This window comes from Pseudorca crassidens, chromosome 18, assembly GCF_039906515.1.
Source record: "Pseudorca crassidens isolate mPseCra1 chromosome 18, mPseCra1.hap1, whole genome shotgun sequence".
Taxonomy (NCBI): Eukaryota; Metazoa; Chordata; class Mammalia; order Artiodactyla; family Delphinidae; genus Pseudorca; species Pseudorca crassidens.
In genome coordinates, this window is record NC_090313.1 from 2,999,843 (window position 1) to 3,018,735 (window position 18,893).

An 18,893-nucleotide genomic window follows, 5' to 3' on the forward strand; every position below is an offset into this window, starting at 1 on the left:
CTGGTGTCTAGCCTACTGGCTTCTAAATGGAACTGTGTGCGTTTGCACTAAGTGCCGAAACCAACGTGTGGGGCGTGGTAGGCCTTCCACCAACATGTGCCGCTGAGCAAATCAATGCTTGTTTAATGAATTCCAGAGTCACAATGTCACACGTGCAAAAGAAACTGATTATTCTCAATGGGGCTCTACTATAAAAAGATTATTAGTTAAGCAAATTGTCATTAATCAGAAGGAACACTTTCTTTATAAGGAATCCAGCCTAACTCGGTGGTTATGGCATTGGAATATAAGACAGGAATTATCCTTGTAAATACAACCTACTGGTCCCTGAATTAGTCAAAATCTGTACAAATAAAACTTGGATTCAATACATTCATTGTGAAGAATTATGCCCCCAAAGAAAGATGACACCAAGAAAGATGAGAAATTGAAAGTAATGACAAAGGAACCCAAAAGGATGGATGGGGGCCAATGAAAGTTACTTCTGAAAATGAAAGTTATCGTCTAATTCTGTTTGACTTTCGAGGAAAGCCAAAGAAAATTTATATCTAGCAATAAGTTTTAATATCTGGCAAGTTCTTCAGAGTCTGAAACACTCGAAGTTCAGGGTAGAAATGGGGCAGCTGGGAATGTGTTCAGATCCACGGTCAACTCCAGCTATCAGGAAGCAACTATGCGGGGAAGGTCTGGGATTATTATCACCCAGTCTCACATTTAATGCAGCAGAACTGGTGTTTGCGTTTTTCTCTTGTAAGCAGCATCTGTGGTCCAAGGGTGAACAATGACACGGCCTTGAAGGGAAGAAACCTGGAAACCGGAAACCAACAGATTGACGGGGTAGAGACCAGACCTCAGACACCAACACAGAAGAAAGAAAATGAATGTCACCTGAATTCTTCTGACAGGAATAGGTGTGCTCCCTTCCTGTGAAACTCTGAAAAGTCACCCACAGTGGGGAAGCCTCTGTGTGTGTGTGTGTGTGTGTGTGTGTGTATGTGTGTACATGTGCAGAGGATCATATTTGGAAAGGTACAAGAGAGTCAAAAATCCAGGCCGGAGATGGACTTTGGAATCCATTCCATATAATGGGACTTTTAACTGGAAATGTTTACCTTTGAACTTTCCCTATATTTTTATATTGTATCTGTTTCCTATAGGAAGGGAAAAGAGGCTAGCACCACGTGCAGATCTGTGGTTGAAACTGACTCCCCCAGAGGGTCACTGGAGTAACTCCCCTCGGGGTCCCCAGCGAGCGCAGGAGTGAAGGCCTCGTCCTGACCCTGCTCCCGGCCACAGTGACCTCTCCAAAGCAGGGCTCAGCTCATTGCCCCTTCCTGTCCTTTAATCCCAGACTCCCACCCAGCTCTGCTCTGCCTCCGCTTTACTGGTGAAATGCCCAGGAGGGCCTGAGCGCAGGTTCCTGCTGCAACACAGATGGGTCTTTCTGGGGGTTCAGAATGAGCCTGTTGGCTTACATGAGGCTCTGCCCCTTCCCAAAATCTTAGTGATGCCAGAGCCATATCTGTCAGACATCCTGCTGGTGACGTCCAGCAATCCCCAACCAGCAGAAGCAGAAGGGGGGTCCTGGGGGAACACTGGGCTCCCCTGTGATTCCATGGGCAGGGCAGGCTGATGGGTGGCTGGACCCTGGTCCCAGGCGCTCGGGGCGTGTCCCCGCCACTCCGCTCTCTCACGGAGCTGTGTCATTTCTCCCCTGGGACAGGGACCACTCCCTGGCTTTCCTTCTAAGATGGTCTGATGCTCTGGTCCAGGCGGGTCCTTGCTGAGAACCCTAATAAAGGCCCAAGTTGGTCAGGAGGAGGCCAGGGCTCGGGTTATCTGCCCATCACTATGGAAAAGGAAGAAAGTGCCTTCAGTGCAGATCAAGGACCTTTACAAGAAAAGAGAGAGGGGCAGCGAGGGGACTGCTCTGAAGCCCCCTGGGCCGCCACACTTGCACCCCATCTCTCCAGCCTCCCCTGGAAGCTCACTTCAGGGCAGATGCAGAGAGTGATTTCCAGAATGGTCCTTACCCCAGGGCCAGCCCTACATCCGGACAGTTAACAGCCCCATTCATCAAGGCGAGGGAAACAGAGACTATCTTCCTACACATGAACTGTCATCCTGGCTAAGCCATCCATCCGTTCACTGGCAAATACGGAGTCATGTGTTGTATTATCTTCATCTTCTGGGTGAAATGGTGGCCCTGCCCTCCCGGGGCCGCGCGGGGCACCTGCCTCCAGAGATGGCTCAGCCTGCAGTGGGCTCTCCCCTCCCCACCCCAGCACGGAGCCCCCCACTCCCCGAAGCCGCTGCCGACTCTGACTGGTGAGACCCTGCTCGGGGGTGACAGGCTGCCTGACCCTCTGCAGTCAGCGCCCCCATCTTCCAGGCCCACAGCCCCTCCTGAGTGAGCCCCTCGACCCGGCCTGGCCCGGGCTCCTGTCGGAAGCGACTCCACAACCCACGACTCGGCCTGATTACCTGATGGCTCCTAAGTCAAAGGGCATTTCTGTCCCCAAATCTAGAGTGGCGTTTTCTAGAGTGGCTTCTACTGAGGAGTCACCTCTGGAGAAACGCTTCAGATAAATTAAAAGCAGGCTCCAAGGTCAAAAAGCTTCGGGCAGTTTCTCCGGGAGATACACGATACATCGTCATTTCTGGGAAGCTCTGCAGTACAGAAACCTGCTTCAAAATCCTGATTGTACGAATCTTTAAACTGAAGTTAAACGTATATCCTAAGAAGTTCCGACCCTCGCCCTGGGTCCATCTCTGCACAGCCAGCGCCCCTGATGCCCCTTTTCTTCTACAGGGACTCTGCACCCAAAGGAATCGGCCGTGGGTAAAAACTGAGAGGACGCATCACGCAAGCGGCGAGGGGGGCGTTCCCTCTGGATCTGCACCGGAAGTTGCACACGGTCTGATGTCTTGGTTTCACTGATTCAATAATTCATATAGTGAAGCACGAACTCTGCCAACCCCCAGCCCCCGAACCTGGCAAGTGAACTATGTCTCTTCATAGACAATCAGGAAAGAACCAACACATCGGAAAGATAATCGCTTTTAATTTTCTAAGTTTTCACTTACGCAACATGATAAAGGCAGATATGACTCGATATGACATTTTTACAAAAAATGTCCCCCCAGCATCTGGGCACTAGTATATAAATATTTACAATGAAAACATAGGCAAGGAAAAAGGAAATCTTCATGGTTCAAGACAATTTCTTTCCAATGCTTCTCAGAATCTTGAAAATAAAATACTTCATTACCTTTCTTAGTCATCCATATTTACATGTTGATTCAGCTGATGGTTCAAGAAATCTAGGCTTAAGGATGTTTTGTTCTATATCACTCCTGCTCTTTTTCTACACAGTTTCTGAAGTTATCTAAAACAGTTAATTGTGAAAGTGTAGACCTTGAAAGAAGAGAAAAAAGAATAAATTATGTAAACATGGTGCATTAAGCTACAAGGTTCTCACACAGGTAACAGTTGATAAACTTGACTACCAAGATGATAAAATGCTCTCTATTTTCCTATGTATTTCAGTTTAATTTTATATTACCAAAAAAGCCTTCTGAAGAGGATGCCGAGGAAACAGCAACGATGTTACCATCCTAACTGATGAGTATCCATCACCCTAATTTTCTCTAAAAGAAACCGTGGTTTTTTTCAAAAAGTGACAAATATGAATTATATCACGGAGAGCTTAAAAGCCTCAACAAAGTGTGGTATCTTTTAAATATGAAGACTTTAAAAAATAAATTTGAATAGTGCAAGCCAGCCTCTTTAACGTAGTGATATTACGAATATATTCAACTCCAACGTAGGAAAGCACGACTCTGCCGCCGCCCGACGCCGGGCTGTGGAGGTTGCCAGGATCGAGGGCAGCAGGCGGTCCCCGAGGATGCGATGCGAGCGTTTCCATGACGACGCCTCCAGCGGTACCTGCCGCCCTGAGGCAGGGCCGGGGCCTCACGTGTGGGAGCTGCGCCGGCCCCTGGCGCCCAGGGACACGCGGAGCCGCGGCTCCCGGGCGCGGTAATGCTCGTTGAAATCCAGCCTGAAGCTCAGGAAGCGCAGGCTCTCATCGGGGCTGGTCGTCAGCAACACCAGGAACTGCTGCACGATGCCCTGGAGAGACGCAGGGGACACACGCCCATCTCAGGTCCAGGAAGGAACTGCCCACACAACCGCCCCGCCTTTAACCCCCTCCGGAGTTATTTCCAACACCCACCCTAGCGGTTGTCCCCGGGACCAGAGTTCACCCAGTCAAGGGCAGCCCCACGGGGAAGAGATGCTCATTTCCACAAATGCAAATTCACAACAGTAATTTCATGGAAAAGAACTAACCAACAGATTTTTCCTTTTTGCCGTTAAGTTCTATAAGAATTAGCAAAACAGCGAATCAACTGGTGGGAAAACATTCCTATTTTTTTAATTTTTTTTTTTTTTTTTTTTTTTTTTTTTTTTTTTTTTTGCGGTACGCGGGTCTCTCACTGTTGTGGCCTCTCCTGTTGCGGAGCACTGGATCCGGACGCGCAAGCTCAGCGGCCATGGCTCCGCGGCCTGTGGGATCTTCCCGGACCGGGGCACGAACCCGCGTCCCCTGCATCGGCAGGCGGACTCTCAACCACTGCGCCACCAGGGAAGCCCCTATTTTTAAAATTTTGAATAGATAACTTCAGTGTGACACTTTTCATTTTTCACATGAGTTATGAAAGAGTATTTAATCATAAAGCCCTGACGGGAGGACAAATTGAGAACACCAGGAACAGACACGTTATGTAAACCATGGCTCGGAGTCCCAGTGCCTTTGCGAGCTTTGGACTGTGGTTGCCCCCGAGGGCGGGCAGAGTGCGGCCACATCACCTCCTTACAGGGTTCATAGACCATGTGTTGTGATGCCTTGATACAGAAGAATAACATTCAATGGCATGAAATAATCTTCATTAACTACTTCAATTTTAAAATAATACAGCTTACTCTGCACAGCATGATCTTATTTTATTAAAAATGTTATAGACCCAGAAAAAAGGAGGGCGTATACAAAAATACGAACAGAGATTACCTGTGATGTCATGGAATTTGGGGTGAATTAAAATTTTTCTTTTGTATTTCTATTATATTTGAAAATTTCTAAAATGCACAGTATCTTAAAATTAGGGGAAAAAGTTATTTTAAATCAAGTAAGTCAAACATAGTAACTCATAGTGCCAGAGAACCATGGTATCAATTTTCTTTTAATTAACATGATTTTCCCACAATTGAAATGAACAAGACAAGGGCAGCCAAGAAAAAGAGAGTTATTTTCTTTCATAGAAATCTATTCCCAAGGGTAAATATTTAAGAAAACAAATGTTTTAAAGTAAGGCTCAATTATAAAGACACTTTGATCAAAACAATGATTACATGGATTAAAAATGTTTAGAAAATGGAGTCTTACATCTTAACTTTAGAGTACCAGTGGACTAAGTGTTGCATTCCGGGTCCATCAACCCAGGCCTTTCTTTAACAATTTTGTTAGCTGCAACTGAATCCAAAATTTAGGTACCATTTTCTGATCTTCAGCAGACTGGCCCTGTGCACATCTAAGTCACCTTCAGCACGTCAACCTCTCCAAGCTGAGACCAACTCTATGACCTTAGAAGTCACAGGACACTTGCTCCAAATGGATCTAGTAGTCTACTTGTTTTCTTTCAAGTTTCCTTAAAACATGACTCAAAAAATAGCCTTTCATTTTCTTGGTCTCATGGTCAATTCTCTGAAACTATCTAATACTGTCTCCATGATGTGAGATTAAAAAAAAAAAACAACCCAAGTTAACATAAAATTACTGGTTGGTACAGAAATCAGTATTATGATTACCCTACATTTAAAATTACTACTGAAATCTAGGGAGTTAACACAGAACCATAAAAAACACCACACTGAACTACACAGCACATCACACAGGACTTTATTCACGTTCTAATGAAACCGCTGTCTTCACCACATCCCTCCTAGAAAACAACCTGCGACATAAGATGCTTTTCAAATTTATCAAAATTAGTTTTGCTGTACAACCACGGAATTCCCTAGACACCTGCTCAGCAGGGAGACGATTCACAGGGTGAGCTGAAGGATGCAGGAAGGCCCAGCCTGCCCTATCACTTCCCCCAGGGCCGGGCCGTACAGAGTCACTCTCTCCTCTTAGTTGATGTAAATCCGAAGGAAAGACAATGCTTAAGGTCGTATCCCCACGACACCACCATTGAAATAGAAACACCTTGCAAGTAAAGGGAGAGAGAGAAACTCTGCCTCTTTCATCTTTTCCCTTTGGCCTAAAATGATCTGAGTTCCAGAGACACAGAGAACTTAGCCTGAGAAGTCGAGGTGAATATGAGGTGGCCTCCCCATTTGGGACAATGGGGCAGATGTTTAGGGCAATGCAGCAGGCTAGCTCTCACTCACCATCACTCCTGGGACACACACTGGGCGTGTCAGGACTGATTCTACTAAAATGTGTACGGATCTCGTGAATGAACCCTCCCATGAGGCCACAGGCTCCTGGCTCTAACCAAGCATACAGCCACACAAGCCTACATCTGAACATCTTCACACATTAGCCTGCCCTAAAACAGTCCGTAGGAAACAGGACTTGGGTAGGGGAACTCTTCCTGTCAGTAATGTTTAAGCACCTTCCATGGTGAAGGGCCTGAGTTGGGGGCCGGAAGAGCAACAAATCTATCTAACACGGTACCCACTCCCAGGAGCCCCAGGAGATGCAGTGGACACATGAATCGTGGCAATAAGACGAGGTGATGGGCACTGTGAAAGCTAAATATCGCGGAGGTTCAGAGAAAGGACCTGATTGCAAACAGGAAAGTCACTCTTCCTTCACTCCCCAAATGACGTACTTCATGCTGACATTGTTCTGTGTCCTCGGTGGCATACAGAGGTGAGCAACTCAGGAACAGTCCCTGTCCTGTGAAGCTTCTGTTGAGAGGGGAGAGAGACCCACACATAAACAAAGGATGCACTTAGCACTACCCAGGGATATGCTTTAGTAAATCAGGTGGAAAGTACACAGAGAGAGTGGGGAGAAGCCACTTTAGATGGGTCAATTCATCCAGAAATGTTCTGAAGGTGTGTGTGTCTGTGCACATGTGTGTGTGTTTGTGTGTGTGTGTGTACGTGCACAGTGGCAGGTGCTATGTGTGTTCAGCCAAAACTAATGATGTCCAGTTCTTACATTCGATCTTTTAAGTAAGAACTGGATGTTATCAACTATGTACCATCAACCTACTTTATCAGTGGGCATATGGATAAACGTCAAAACTTTTATGACCACAGGGAAAAGATTTTTACATTTACTTTCAATTAATGTATCTAATCTTAGAGAGCAATTAAAATTATTAAATTATTAGCTGATGTTCTTTTTAAAAATTGTAACTACTGGGTGTACATTCGTTTTTAATTTTTAAACATATAACTAATGACTGCTTTGAGGAATAAAAAAAATACTGGAATGAGGTTATCATCCCTTTAGTATTAAATGAAAACATTTCTGATAGAAACCAAACATTTTATAGTGCAACATGAATGATCTAAAAGGTTACCTCACCACCACACTAAGCCTCATCATTCTGTCATCTTCACTGAACAGAGTAGATGAATTGAATGTATAGTTTTTATCTGCTCCTCATTTAAACAGGAGATCTGGTTTCTACCGACAACACACTAATTTATCCTGATAATGGGAATGCAGCCAGATTTTTATCAGTATGAACAAGAAAATTTAATTTTTTAATATAAAAAGTCTCAGGCATTCAGTCACCTTTAGAAGTTATGAAAGCATCACTTCATCCGAGGGCAAAGCAGCCCTCAATCACCCCACTGGCAAACATCTAGAAGCAAACACCGAGAGACCTGGGCACACTTTAGGATATAATTAATCTTGCGAAAAATATAGCTACGGAGGAAAAGAATCAAGGTCAGAATATAATTGCAATATGCTTTTATTTTACTGATGCACTTTCCACTCAAGGTTCTTTAATTTTCACCACTATGTCAAACACAGAAAGAAGTGAGGGAAAAATAAAGCATAATTGAACCATGATTTCTCATGAAGTGCTGGACGAACGCCAAGGTCTTCCTGCTAAGAACAGAAATAAAGAGGGTAATTTCCTCAGCAAGCAACTTATCTTCTAAGACCAGATCCATTCATTCAGACCACAAAGGACCCCAACTTCAACGGGTCAACAGGCAGGCCGCCACCAAGAGACCCGCCTCTGGCCACGCGGAGAGAAGCCGGAGGCTCTGGACCAGGGGAAGGCCCTGGAGCCGACCAGGCAGCCTGGCAGACGACAGCTTTCAGGGGCGGGCGTCAAAGTGCCGAAGCGTAAGACAGGTACACAGTCAACCTTTAAATCCAGTAATTCCCAGCAAAAGTGTAAGCGGAACAAAGTAAGGAGAGGGCTGAAGGCGTCCAGAGAGATAGTCCAAAAAGCAGCCCCTGCATTCTCTCTAGTTAGTGCCCCGACCTTCCGATCCGAGGATGCAGGTTTGGGAGCCTCAGCAGAGCATTTCAGCTAACATTTGAAGCAAGTGAGAATTTTCTAATTGGAAAGCAGGCATGCTTATCCTAACTGTGCCCTTCTCTTTGCCCCTGTGTGAAGCTCAGATCCTTTATAGCTCTTGCTAGTTGAACCAAAAACCTCTCCACCCTCCCATCCACTTAACACTGAGCGCACCTGTTCTCACCCACAGGATGCAGACTTGTTTACCTCCGTCAGTTTGTGGGGCTAAAAGCCCTGTTAGAAGAAGCCTTAGGATATGGTTTCTCTGGGTATTTAATAACAAATGATAGAAAATACAGCTTTGTTATATAATATTGCTTTTCCTACCAAAACTATCTGGAAACCTCTTCCCAAACATTGCAAGCACTTTCTACACTAATGGTTCAGGACATCTGTGAGTTCTTACAGGGGTCTCTTCTTGCCTGCCTTTGCATTTCAACCTAATACGAGATAAAATAAAAGCTGCGTGCCAGTCCCCGCACCACTGGACTAAAGGATCATATCTTTTTAACAATTAAAAGTAAAATTCCAACTGGTGGACGCAGAGGCAGTTTTAATGACGCCACAGAAAGAGCAAAGCTCAGAGGCCACCTGGAAGTTTTCTTTCAGATAAAAGGACTGAAAACTCATCCTTGGGCTGCAAGTCAGTCAAACCCAGAGGCAGCCACGGTGGGACACTGAGAGTCGCTCTGCAGCAGGAGGGGAAGAGAAAAGCCTCCGGGGAACCAGGTAAACATGGGCGTTTCAAAGAGCTTCCTGGAAGGACCACAGGATGAAGCCACGTTACACAGGAAGTGAGCTCTGCAGAGCCGCCAACAAAGACCGACAGGGGCTGCACGCAGGGAAGTTACTGAGGAGGAGTGGACGGCGGGCCAGAGAAAGCAGGTCCAGGAGCCCCGCCAGGCAGACAGGGGCAGACATGGCCCCGGCCCCACTCTGGTCACATCCGCCAGTGAAGCCATCTGGCCCTGGACTCTTCTTTTCTGGAAAGGTTTTTAGAGCACTGATTTATTCTCTTTACTTGTTATAGGTCTATTTAGATTTTCTATTTCCCATGAGTCACTTTGATAGTTTGTGTTTCTAGGAGCTCTCTCAGGTTCAGGGCTTGGGGCCGGCAAACAAAACTGACAAAAGACAGGTTAACCAGAGAAAAGACATACAAATTCTACTAATATTTTTAAGTTAACATGCACGAGGGCTTTGCAAAAAGGAAGTTAAAAAAAATCACAGAAGTGGTTAGAATTGGGAGCTTCTATATCTTTTGAACAAAGAGTGATAAATTGTGAAAAAGTGACCAGGAGGTATATGGGGAACTAACGGAAGACAGGGGTTACTTCAGCAAGACCTGTTTGTGCAGACTCGTCTCACGGTGGCTCTGTCTCTGGTGACAGGGCTGCTTCCCTCTGTCCTGGTCCATGATGGGGCGGGGAGTTATGCCACCTTCACCAAGGGAGACTTATGCCCTGCTTTTAGGCAGAAAACGGGAGGGCAGAGAAATTTTCCTGTGTATGACGGTTCTCAATTGCCTTGAATCGAAATAATTGTTATGCCAAAGTGGCATATTTGGGGGCAGCAAAATCTGGACCCTTTCAGCATCTTTCTTCTCCTGCCTAAAACTTCAGTCTCTTTATACTTAAACGATGGCATTGACCAACGCTCTGCTAAGCTTTCGGCATGAATTTGATCTCAGAATAAAATTATCCCTCGACTCCTCATCCAGGTGGAAATTGTATGACCTTCCCTCTCCACTTTCTTAATGGTTCCTTCACCACAAAACTTCAGCTGAATGACTTGGCCATCAATAAGATTTGGAATTAGATGTACCGAGCGTAAATCAATAGAAAGGAAATCAAAACTAAAAGGCCAGAATTATTTTTGCAGCTCACTTTGTGCAAAGCAGCTTTGCATCGACCCTCTGGACCACTTGAAGACTCCAGAACAACTCTGCGCTCCCGCTTCAGGCCACTAATGTAATGAAGCTACTTCTATGAGCAGACATTAATGACAAGGTCTATTAAAATGGGATTATTTGGCCTATTTACCTCCAAGAACTACTAGATAAAAAAATTAGAAAATTCGGGCTTCCCTGGTGGCACAGTGGTTGGGAGTCCGCCTGCCGATGCAGGGGACGCGGGTTCGTGCCCCGGTCCAGGAGGATCCCACATGCCGCAGAGCGGCTGGGCCCGTGAGCCGTGGCCGCTGAGCCTGCGCATCCGGGGCCTGTGCTCTGCAACGGGAGAGGCCACAACGGTGAGAGGCCCGCGCACCGCAAAAAAAAAAAAAAATTAGAAAATTCAAAATTGGTTTTAAGTGTTTGATTTCAACTTGAAAAAGATTCATTTGTGACCATGTCTCAGCTTCCTCTCTCTGCTCCAGGTCATCACATTACTGTGATGTGATTTTTAAATGCATGATTTTCTCATTTAGCCACAAAGATGTACAAGAAAGAATTGGGTTAACATAGGAAATGTTTCTGACCAGATATTAGAAGGTTTATACCTGACCCTGGTGATTGTGCCGCTAGTGCTAATTAGTACCTAATTCTTCCAACGCTTTTCTTCTTTTTTCCTTTATTTTGAAGCTGCCTCAAAATGTGTTCTATGTATTATATTCAATTTTGCAGAAAAAAACAATTTGTTCAGTTTTTATTGCCTTTTTTTCCGTTAACGGGAAGAGACCGATTCAAAACAGAATCTGAAAACCTCACATTGAACTTGGCCAACACACTGGCACTAACTTGGGCAAGTCTTGGCTTTCTTAAACTGCTTGGCAATTTTATGCCACTAGTTTCAAAGCTGAGCTTCTTAGCTGATTAGCTGCTGAGAACAAAAGGGAGGGGTCAGAGGCTCTGATGTCTTGTGATTAGAAATATGTAACCAATCTGATTTCCTTAACAGCAACACTGAAACACGATCCTCTCAGATAATGCAGCCCATGTGGAGACAAAGAAGATGAATGAATGAACAGATGAACGAATGGATGGATGGATGGATGGATGGATACAGCGGTGTTCTCAGGGGTCCCCTTACTCAGGCAAATCCTCCCTGCTGCTTCCTCAGCAGAGGTGGCATTTCCCCTGGGCATTTCACCTTTCTCACCCACGCTTAGAATTCCCTGTAGAGGGGTCCTGGGAATGCAGAGCTATTTTGGCCCATTGAGGTCAAGGTTGGGGTCCCCAAATGCAGCGCCTGGCACCACCAGCAGCCTCGGGCTGGGCAGTCGCAGGGCTGGTCTGCTCGGACTCGCCTCCCGTGGACCCTCCCCAGGTAGTAAAGGCCACTGGCCACGGCCCACGTGGCCTCCGTGCAAGACCCAGGTCCCTTCCTGCCTTTACAGCATCCACATAACCAGTCCCTACAGTTAATCCGTGAAGCATCAGAACTTGGTGACTGACACAGTTCATCTTTCCCAGCAACTCTGTTTAAAGCTTTCTGAGGACAAAAGTAAGAAGACAATTATACAGATTGCGGAGACCAGAGAAAGAGCAGGAGAAAGAGAAGCTCGGAGAGACACAACCACAGTGGAAAGTGCACAGCTCAGCAGTTAACAGGGCAGCGTCCCAGCTGATAGGACGACGGCCCAGCACCTGAGCGCACGCACGCGCCTGATTAAACACCGCAACACACACCCGGAAGAAGTCTGTAAGCTGGGACACGTCTTTGCCAGAAGCAGCGTGTTAACCGCTGCTCGTGCACTTCTCCAACTGCAGTCCTTTAATTCTTTCATTTAGAGAACAGTTTACATTATAATAGCCAGCATCACTTCTGTTTTAAAACAATTGATTATATGGCTGTTGCCAAATTATGGACCCACTGGACATTTTCATAAGTGAAAACAACTGCAAATGTGCTTTGAGAGCTGTATTTAATTGATGAATCTGGTGACCTACAGGCATACTGTCCAGTGGTTGAAGGGTAGCAGAACATGCCACTTACGGAGAAGGATTATTTTGAGCTGAAGACGATCAAGAATCCGCAGATGCAGGAAGAGCTCTCCGGCCTCTCCTTAAGTCCCTAAAGTCAGGGCATAAATCTTCCTCTGTGAAGGTAACTCTCTCCCCCATACCAGGAAGAGGACAGCACTCTTATCGTGGGAGGTAGAGAATCATACTGGAGACTTCACCATAAAAACCCTTATCTAGGGACCTCCCCGGTGGTCCAGTGGTTACGACTTTGCCTTCCAATGCAGGGGGTGTGGGTTTGATCTCTTGTCGGAGAGCTAAGATCCTACATGCCTCACAGCCAAAAAAACAAAACATAAAAAAGCAGCAATATTGTAACACATTCAATAAAGATTTTAAAAATGGTCCACATCCAAAAACATCTTAAAACGAACAAGCCGTCATCTTCCATTCATTCCGCCCTGTACCAATATTTCCCAGTTGCTTCTCCATGATTTATCATCCCCTGATGTCCAAACGCCCTTTCCTTTGTTAAAATGGTATCTAAGCCCCCAAGGCTAACTGCTTCCCTGAGTATTGCTCCTTTTCTGTGGACTCCCGTGCACATAAATATTGATAAAAATTGCATACCTTTCCTCCTGTTAGTCTGTCTTTTGATAGTTCAATTTGCAGGTCTTAGTGACATTTCCTAAGAGGGTTGAGGAAACGTTTTTTCCTCCCCAACAGTTTTGGCATGGGCTGGGACTTCTCCGTCACTCTGTAGGCGGTCCCTGAGGTCGTGGGACATCTGAAAAACCTGGCAAAGTAAGAATCCCGGATTCCTGCTCAGAGTCTGGTCGAGTGTGGGTGACAAGAGCAACCCTTTGTCTTTTCCTTTCCAAATCTGGATCAGAAGGAGAACACGTCTGTGGTAATTAGTCCTTGGAGTGTAATGTCTTATGAATTCGGGTTTCAGCACTCTTGTTATTGCTATTTTCCCTCCCAAGGAGAGCCATCGTTTTCCTTAGTCTCTGTCTTTTGTGTCGTTTGTCGTAAGAAGGAGAATCATAGGGAAGGACACAGACATAGGTCCTGGAAGCAGGCTCACAGGCCAGCGAGTTTACGGTTTTCGCCACACCAGCACCTGTTTGGATAGACTTTGCTGCGATTCACAAGCAGAAGCAGCTTCTCCTTCCCTCTCGTTTAGTGTATTGAGAGCTCGGCTGGAATCCCGCGAGAGGACGCTCTCTCTGGTTTTCCACCTGCGGGGGGGCACAGGCCGTCAGGGCTGCCCCTGCAGCAGATGAGCCATCAGCTGGGCCTCAGGACGCCGGGTGCACAGCAGCAATTTCTGTCCGACGGTGCCCGCTCTCAGGGGTGTTCATCTAAACTCAGTTCTCAGCCCTGGTCGCCTTGTTGCCTCTTCCCTCCTTCCCTTGTCAGCCCTGCAAGTACCATCTCAGTGCTGCTGGCCCAGCATCACAGACTAGCTGGCCCTTCTCACTTCTGTGGCCGACCAGAGACAGGCGATTTCACAAACACCATTCTCACTGCCTGTCCTGAAATAAAGAAGGTCGCTCTTTGGGAGGGACCTGGATCATGGGGCCCGCATCTCCTTCAGCCTCTGTGAGGACACCTCTTGCGTCCAGGATTAAGCCATCAGAAGGCTCGCTGGTTTTGAGTCCCATTTTGGAACAGGTATCTCTGGAGGTCTTAAATTATCAATGGCTAGAGGACATACTTGGAATTGGAAAAGCTTTTATATTTAAAAAGATTTTTTAGTGACAGCTCGCCCTAAAACAAATGTTCTATTGGTCCCTATGGCTCAGACTGAAAGAAGAACACACACACAAAAAAGCCTTAGCGCTGGGCTTCCCCGGTGGCGCAGTGGTTAAGAATCCTCCTGCCAATGCAGGGGACACGGGTTCGAGTCCTGGTCCGGGAAGATCCCACATGCCGCGGAGCGGCTGGGCCCGTGAGCCATGGCCGCTGAGCCTGCGCGTCCGGAGCCTGTGCTCCGCAACGGGAGAGGCCACAACAGTGAGAGGGCTGCGTACTGCAAAAAAAAAAAAAAAAGTGATGCTTAGTCTTCCTTCGGTTATATTTATACGGATAAAAGTTTGTTTCAGAAATTGTGTGAAGTTCCTAGAAATTTGTCAATATCCTTGCTTTCCATGGTATGTCCTAATATAATGTTATCAGTCATTCCAGTTATCTTAACATGTTGTACTCCGCAGGAACAACCAGATTACCTTGTCAATTGCAAACTCTCATCACATCTCTAACTGTGGTCATTTTAAGCCTTTTGTCATTCACAGGCCGCTAGTTTTGACTCTGATATTTTCCCAAATGCTCTTGCAATCAACTACAGGCCAAAGTTCTTCATCTTGAACAAAAAAGCACCATCCTTTAGACTTGTGGGAAGGACAGGTACTCTGGGAGTACAGGCTCCTAGGGACCTTTGCTTAAATAACTTTAAGATCATACCATTGGACTGGGTAAAAATCTTCAGAACTAATGGAGAATCTGACAGATTCATAAAACTGCTAACCCAAGATCAAGCAGAACAAGAATCAATTACGTGGGACTAAATGAATCGATGAACAGTGGTTATGATTTTTATGGCTTTTTTTGTTTGAAACTGCAGGTTCTTTAATGTTTTGTTTTTCCAGATTTAAGGAAACCTTTTCCTCTTGTCTCTTAAGCTATCTATACCTTACAGCAATTTGATGAAGTATACCTTTGTAAAGAGAGTTGAATCATTTATCTTTTCTTTCTACCTGATCTCTCCAGAATTTGAAACTCTTCATGGGTATTCTTATTTTCATGGCAATCTGGTTATTTGCATAAGGTCAGCAAGAATGTGTTCTCCTGGGACTTCCCTGGTGGTCCAGTGGTTAAGACTCTGAGCTTCCAATGCAGGGGCCGTGGGTTCCATCCCTTGTTGGGGAACTAAGATCCCACCTGCTGCCTGGCATGACCAAAAAATATTTTTTAAATTAAGAAAGAAAGAATCTGTTCTCCTTGTAACAGGACACAGTAGGAATTACTGGTTATATTACAAAGCACTGACTGGATGTAGTATTTGAGAATGTACACTGTAGTGTAAGTGACTGACATTAAGCTTTTTTGATTGTAATGTAAGCGCATGACACTGAGATTTTCATTGCCAAGGCATCCACTTCAAAGACATTCATCTCAAATAAACATATTACCAGCCATATGACACAGTCACTAGCTAAACAACTAGATAAGGGGCCAGGCCATCCCGCCCATCAAGTGTCCCTACTAAAAAGTCCCGCATGACCTGGATAGCTGACCATTTGAGTGACCTGCTTCTCCCGTCCTGTGTCCTGATTCCTATGTTTCAATTCACCAAGAAAGAGTGAACTCAGGAAACCCCAAGCACTCCACCCTTGGACCCTAACAAAGGCAGAGCCCCAGGTTCACATGTGCTCAGTCTCTCTCCCTTTCTACCCACAACCTCACTGCGCGGTCCTAGGGGGACCACGTGTGGCCATGTACCCACCAGGACCTGCGAGCAATAAACTTTGTCTTTTTAAAGTTCCTTCATGGATTCTGCTGAAGTGCATCTTGCGATCATAATAAGAACCACAAGGACCGGTCCAGCTGCAACATCGGTTCCAGTCGGGAAACCATCTGTGGGGTCCTTGCCACAGGTAATATGGGCTCAGGTGAGCGCCCCAGGCACTTCTAGCCAAGAGCGTCACTTTCAGTACGCTGAGACTGATGCAAGCTATACACGCGATCAGATGTAGCCGGACGGCTCTAAGGGACTGAGGCTCATTTTATGGAGCCAATACAGATCCTTGGAAAACAAGCCTTGTGAGTTTCTTACAGGGTTTCCAGCAACTTTACCAGGTGAGTCACTTCCTCGCAGGCCCAGGAAACTCAGAAGGTTTGGAGGACATCTAGAAGAAAGGATTCACCCAAATTATAGATATTGCAGGCAAAACTGGATGGTGACCCTTGGCTTCGCTTGCTAGCCTCAAGAGACTTTTAACAGTCCAATCGGAGATCCCTTGTGAAAAGTTCCAGGGAGGTAAACTCAAAATCCCTCTTCTTACTGTATTTCTGCAAGGAATCGGGCCAATTTTAATGAGACTAGTCTTACCTTGCAAACAAATTAGCCTTCCTTTGATTTTCTTTGATAGACACGGGGGTGATTATAGAAAGAAAAATTATGTTTCAGTGGAAAACTATAGCACACCCCTGTGGGTATTAACTTCTATTACTTTACTGTCTTTAAGGTTTTGTTACCTACCTGTAAACTGGACTAAACACATAGATAAAATCACTATGCTGTACACCTTAAACTTATACAACGTTCTATGTCAGTTATATCTCAACAGAGCTGGAAAAAATAAAAACTGGACTGGATCCCAAATTCCTCTCGTTTCTTCCGATATCTGGCTACAACTTTCCAAACTAATGCTTCCAATTTTTTCCCATCCCTCAAACTTGAATCACTAAAATAAAAACGGCCCTTTTCCTAAAGCTGCACCAGCTGAAGCTGGACCATTTGATAAAAACTTCAGAGAATTCACCACAGCAGCTCACGTGTGGACAACCTCCATGCCTGTTTCTCTGTGGGCCACTCAGTTCAAGTTCGCCAGAGTATCTGATGACATCATCAGAGACATTCACACTGCAAACCAGGAAAATCTGTCAGGGCTGCCTGCCTTCCCTCCATCTAAAGATGCTTTGAGCCCAACATCTAGAATCTTCTCCAGTGACTGTCCTCTGGACGCGAATTTAAAGCTTATTCTAACCGTTAGCCTTTCTCGGTTTGTTTTGTTTCCACAGACATGCGCAGGGCTGAGGGACTGTGTCATCGTGCAGGGGACAATCTATTCTGGACTATGAGTCTTCTTGGGAAAGTTCCAGATGGGAGAATGATGGGGCTCGGGAAATGCTAACGGCACCATGGCGTTTTGCATAGCTTAAGCTGAGGAATTTGAGGAAAAGGCAGAAGCTTTTTTTTTCTGAGCTCCTCTCTACCCTCCCTCCCTGAAACAGGGCCCACCCCATACCCAGAAGAAAGGAGCATCCTCATCTCTGAAGACAAATGGACCCCAAGAAGAATCCCAACGAACAGGACTTGCTGAGTCTCCCTGTTCATGACACTTAACCTCCCACCCCTTGACCTTCCACATTCCTCCACGACTCTCCATTCTTCATCAAACACAGCATGAAAACACTCAGGTCCAACTGTTTCTTCGGACCTTCATTTCCTTGCGAAGGTTTCCATTTCATGTAAAATATATTGAATAAATGTGTATGCTGTCTTTGTCAGTTTAACTTTCAGACCCAAGGGGGTGGAAGAGACCTTTTTCCTCGCCCCCAAGAGCCATAGTAGCATCTTAAAAAGATGGCCTGTGGTCAGAATTTCACTGTGCACATGCATCTTCCAGGGCTCTGGTGAAGATGCAGATTCTGATTCAGGAGATCTGAGCTGGGTCCCAGGCTCTGCATTTCTAACAAGCTTCTAGGTGAGCTGTGGAAATAGCCAAATGATCTCCAGGATTGAAGAAGGAACCAGAACAGGAAACAGGTGTGAGTAGAGGCGATCTCCACTAGATCAAGGCCCCAGCCAGCCTCCCATCTCCTTCCCAGTTACAGACCCTGAGCACAACTCTCTGTCACCCCATACAGCCAGGGCAGGACCAGGCTCGCTTCCTGCCGTGATGTCACACACCCTGGACATTCCACAGTGTCCTGGAGACCACGCAGGAGAATCTGAGGGGACCTCAGGAGAGCGTCCTCCTTCCGCAGCTGGAGGAACATGGCGGCTAATACAGGAGTGGCCGTCTTCGTCCTGCTGCTTTGCTGCGGGCAGGGAGCTGAGTTCCAGCCAATAAACATGACCACGGGTACAGTCACGGGCGTTGCTGTGGGTGGGAGAACACGGGTGCCTCCCTGGGCTGAGTCAGGCGGGCCATGGCCTTCTCCTAGGGGTCCCTCCCCTTCATGCCTCCCCAGATTTACCGTTTGTTGCTGGGGGAATGGAGCAAGTTGAAGTGTTGTTCTATATTTGAAGCTTTTTTCAGATCCGATACTCCATGGGAGAGTAGCATACATTATATATTTTAACTTTTAATTATGGAAAATTTCTAGCTCACCCAAAAGTGGGGGAATCGTGGAAACTCCATCACCCGGTTTCAATCGTATACGTTTTGCCATCTTGTTTTACACACACACACACACACACACACACACACACACACACACTTTAGTTGTTACTGGAGCATTTTAGCATCGTCCAAGATGTCTTATGATTTTATGCAAACGCCTTCTTGCTAAGATAAAGGCATTTTTCTCTTACATACCTACAGTGTCATTGAAACACTAACGAAATTAACAAAACCCCCGTGCGGGGCTAGTACTGGCCCACACTCAGGCCTCCCCCCAGGCCTCAGAATGTCCTTTA

General features: G+C 46.1%; 1 long non-coding RNA gene across 1 annotated transcript in view; it reads left to right on the forward strand.

Moving 5' to 3' along the window:
* LOC137210952 (uncharacterized) overlaps positions 1-17,742 on the forward strand; it is a 60,630-nt gene extending 42,888 nt beyond the window's left edge. Inside the window, exons 3-4 of the long non-coding RNA XR_010936817.1 lie at positions 16,008-16,122; positions 17,270-17,742. This is a non-coding gene — a long non-coding RNA (uncharacterized lncRNA). The remainder of the gene's footprint in view (positions 1-16,007; positions 16,123-17,269) is intronic.
* Positions 17,743-18,893: the final 1,151 nt, after the last annotated feature.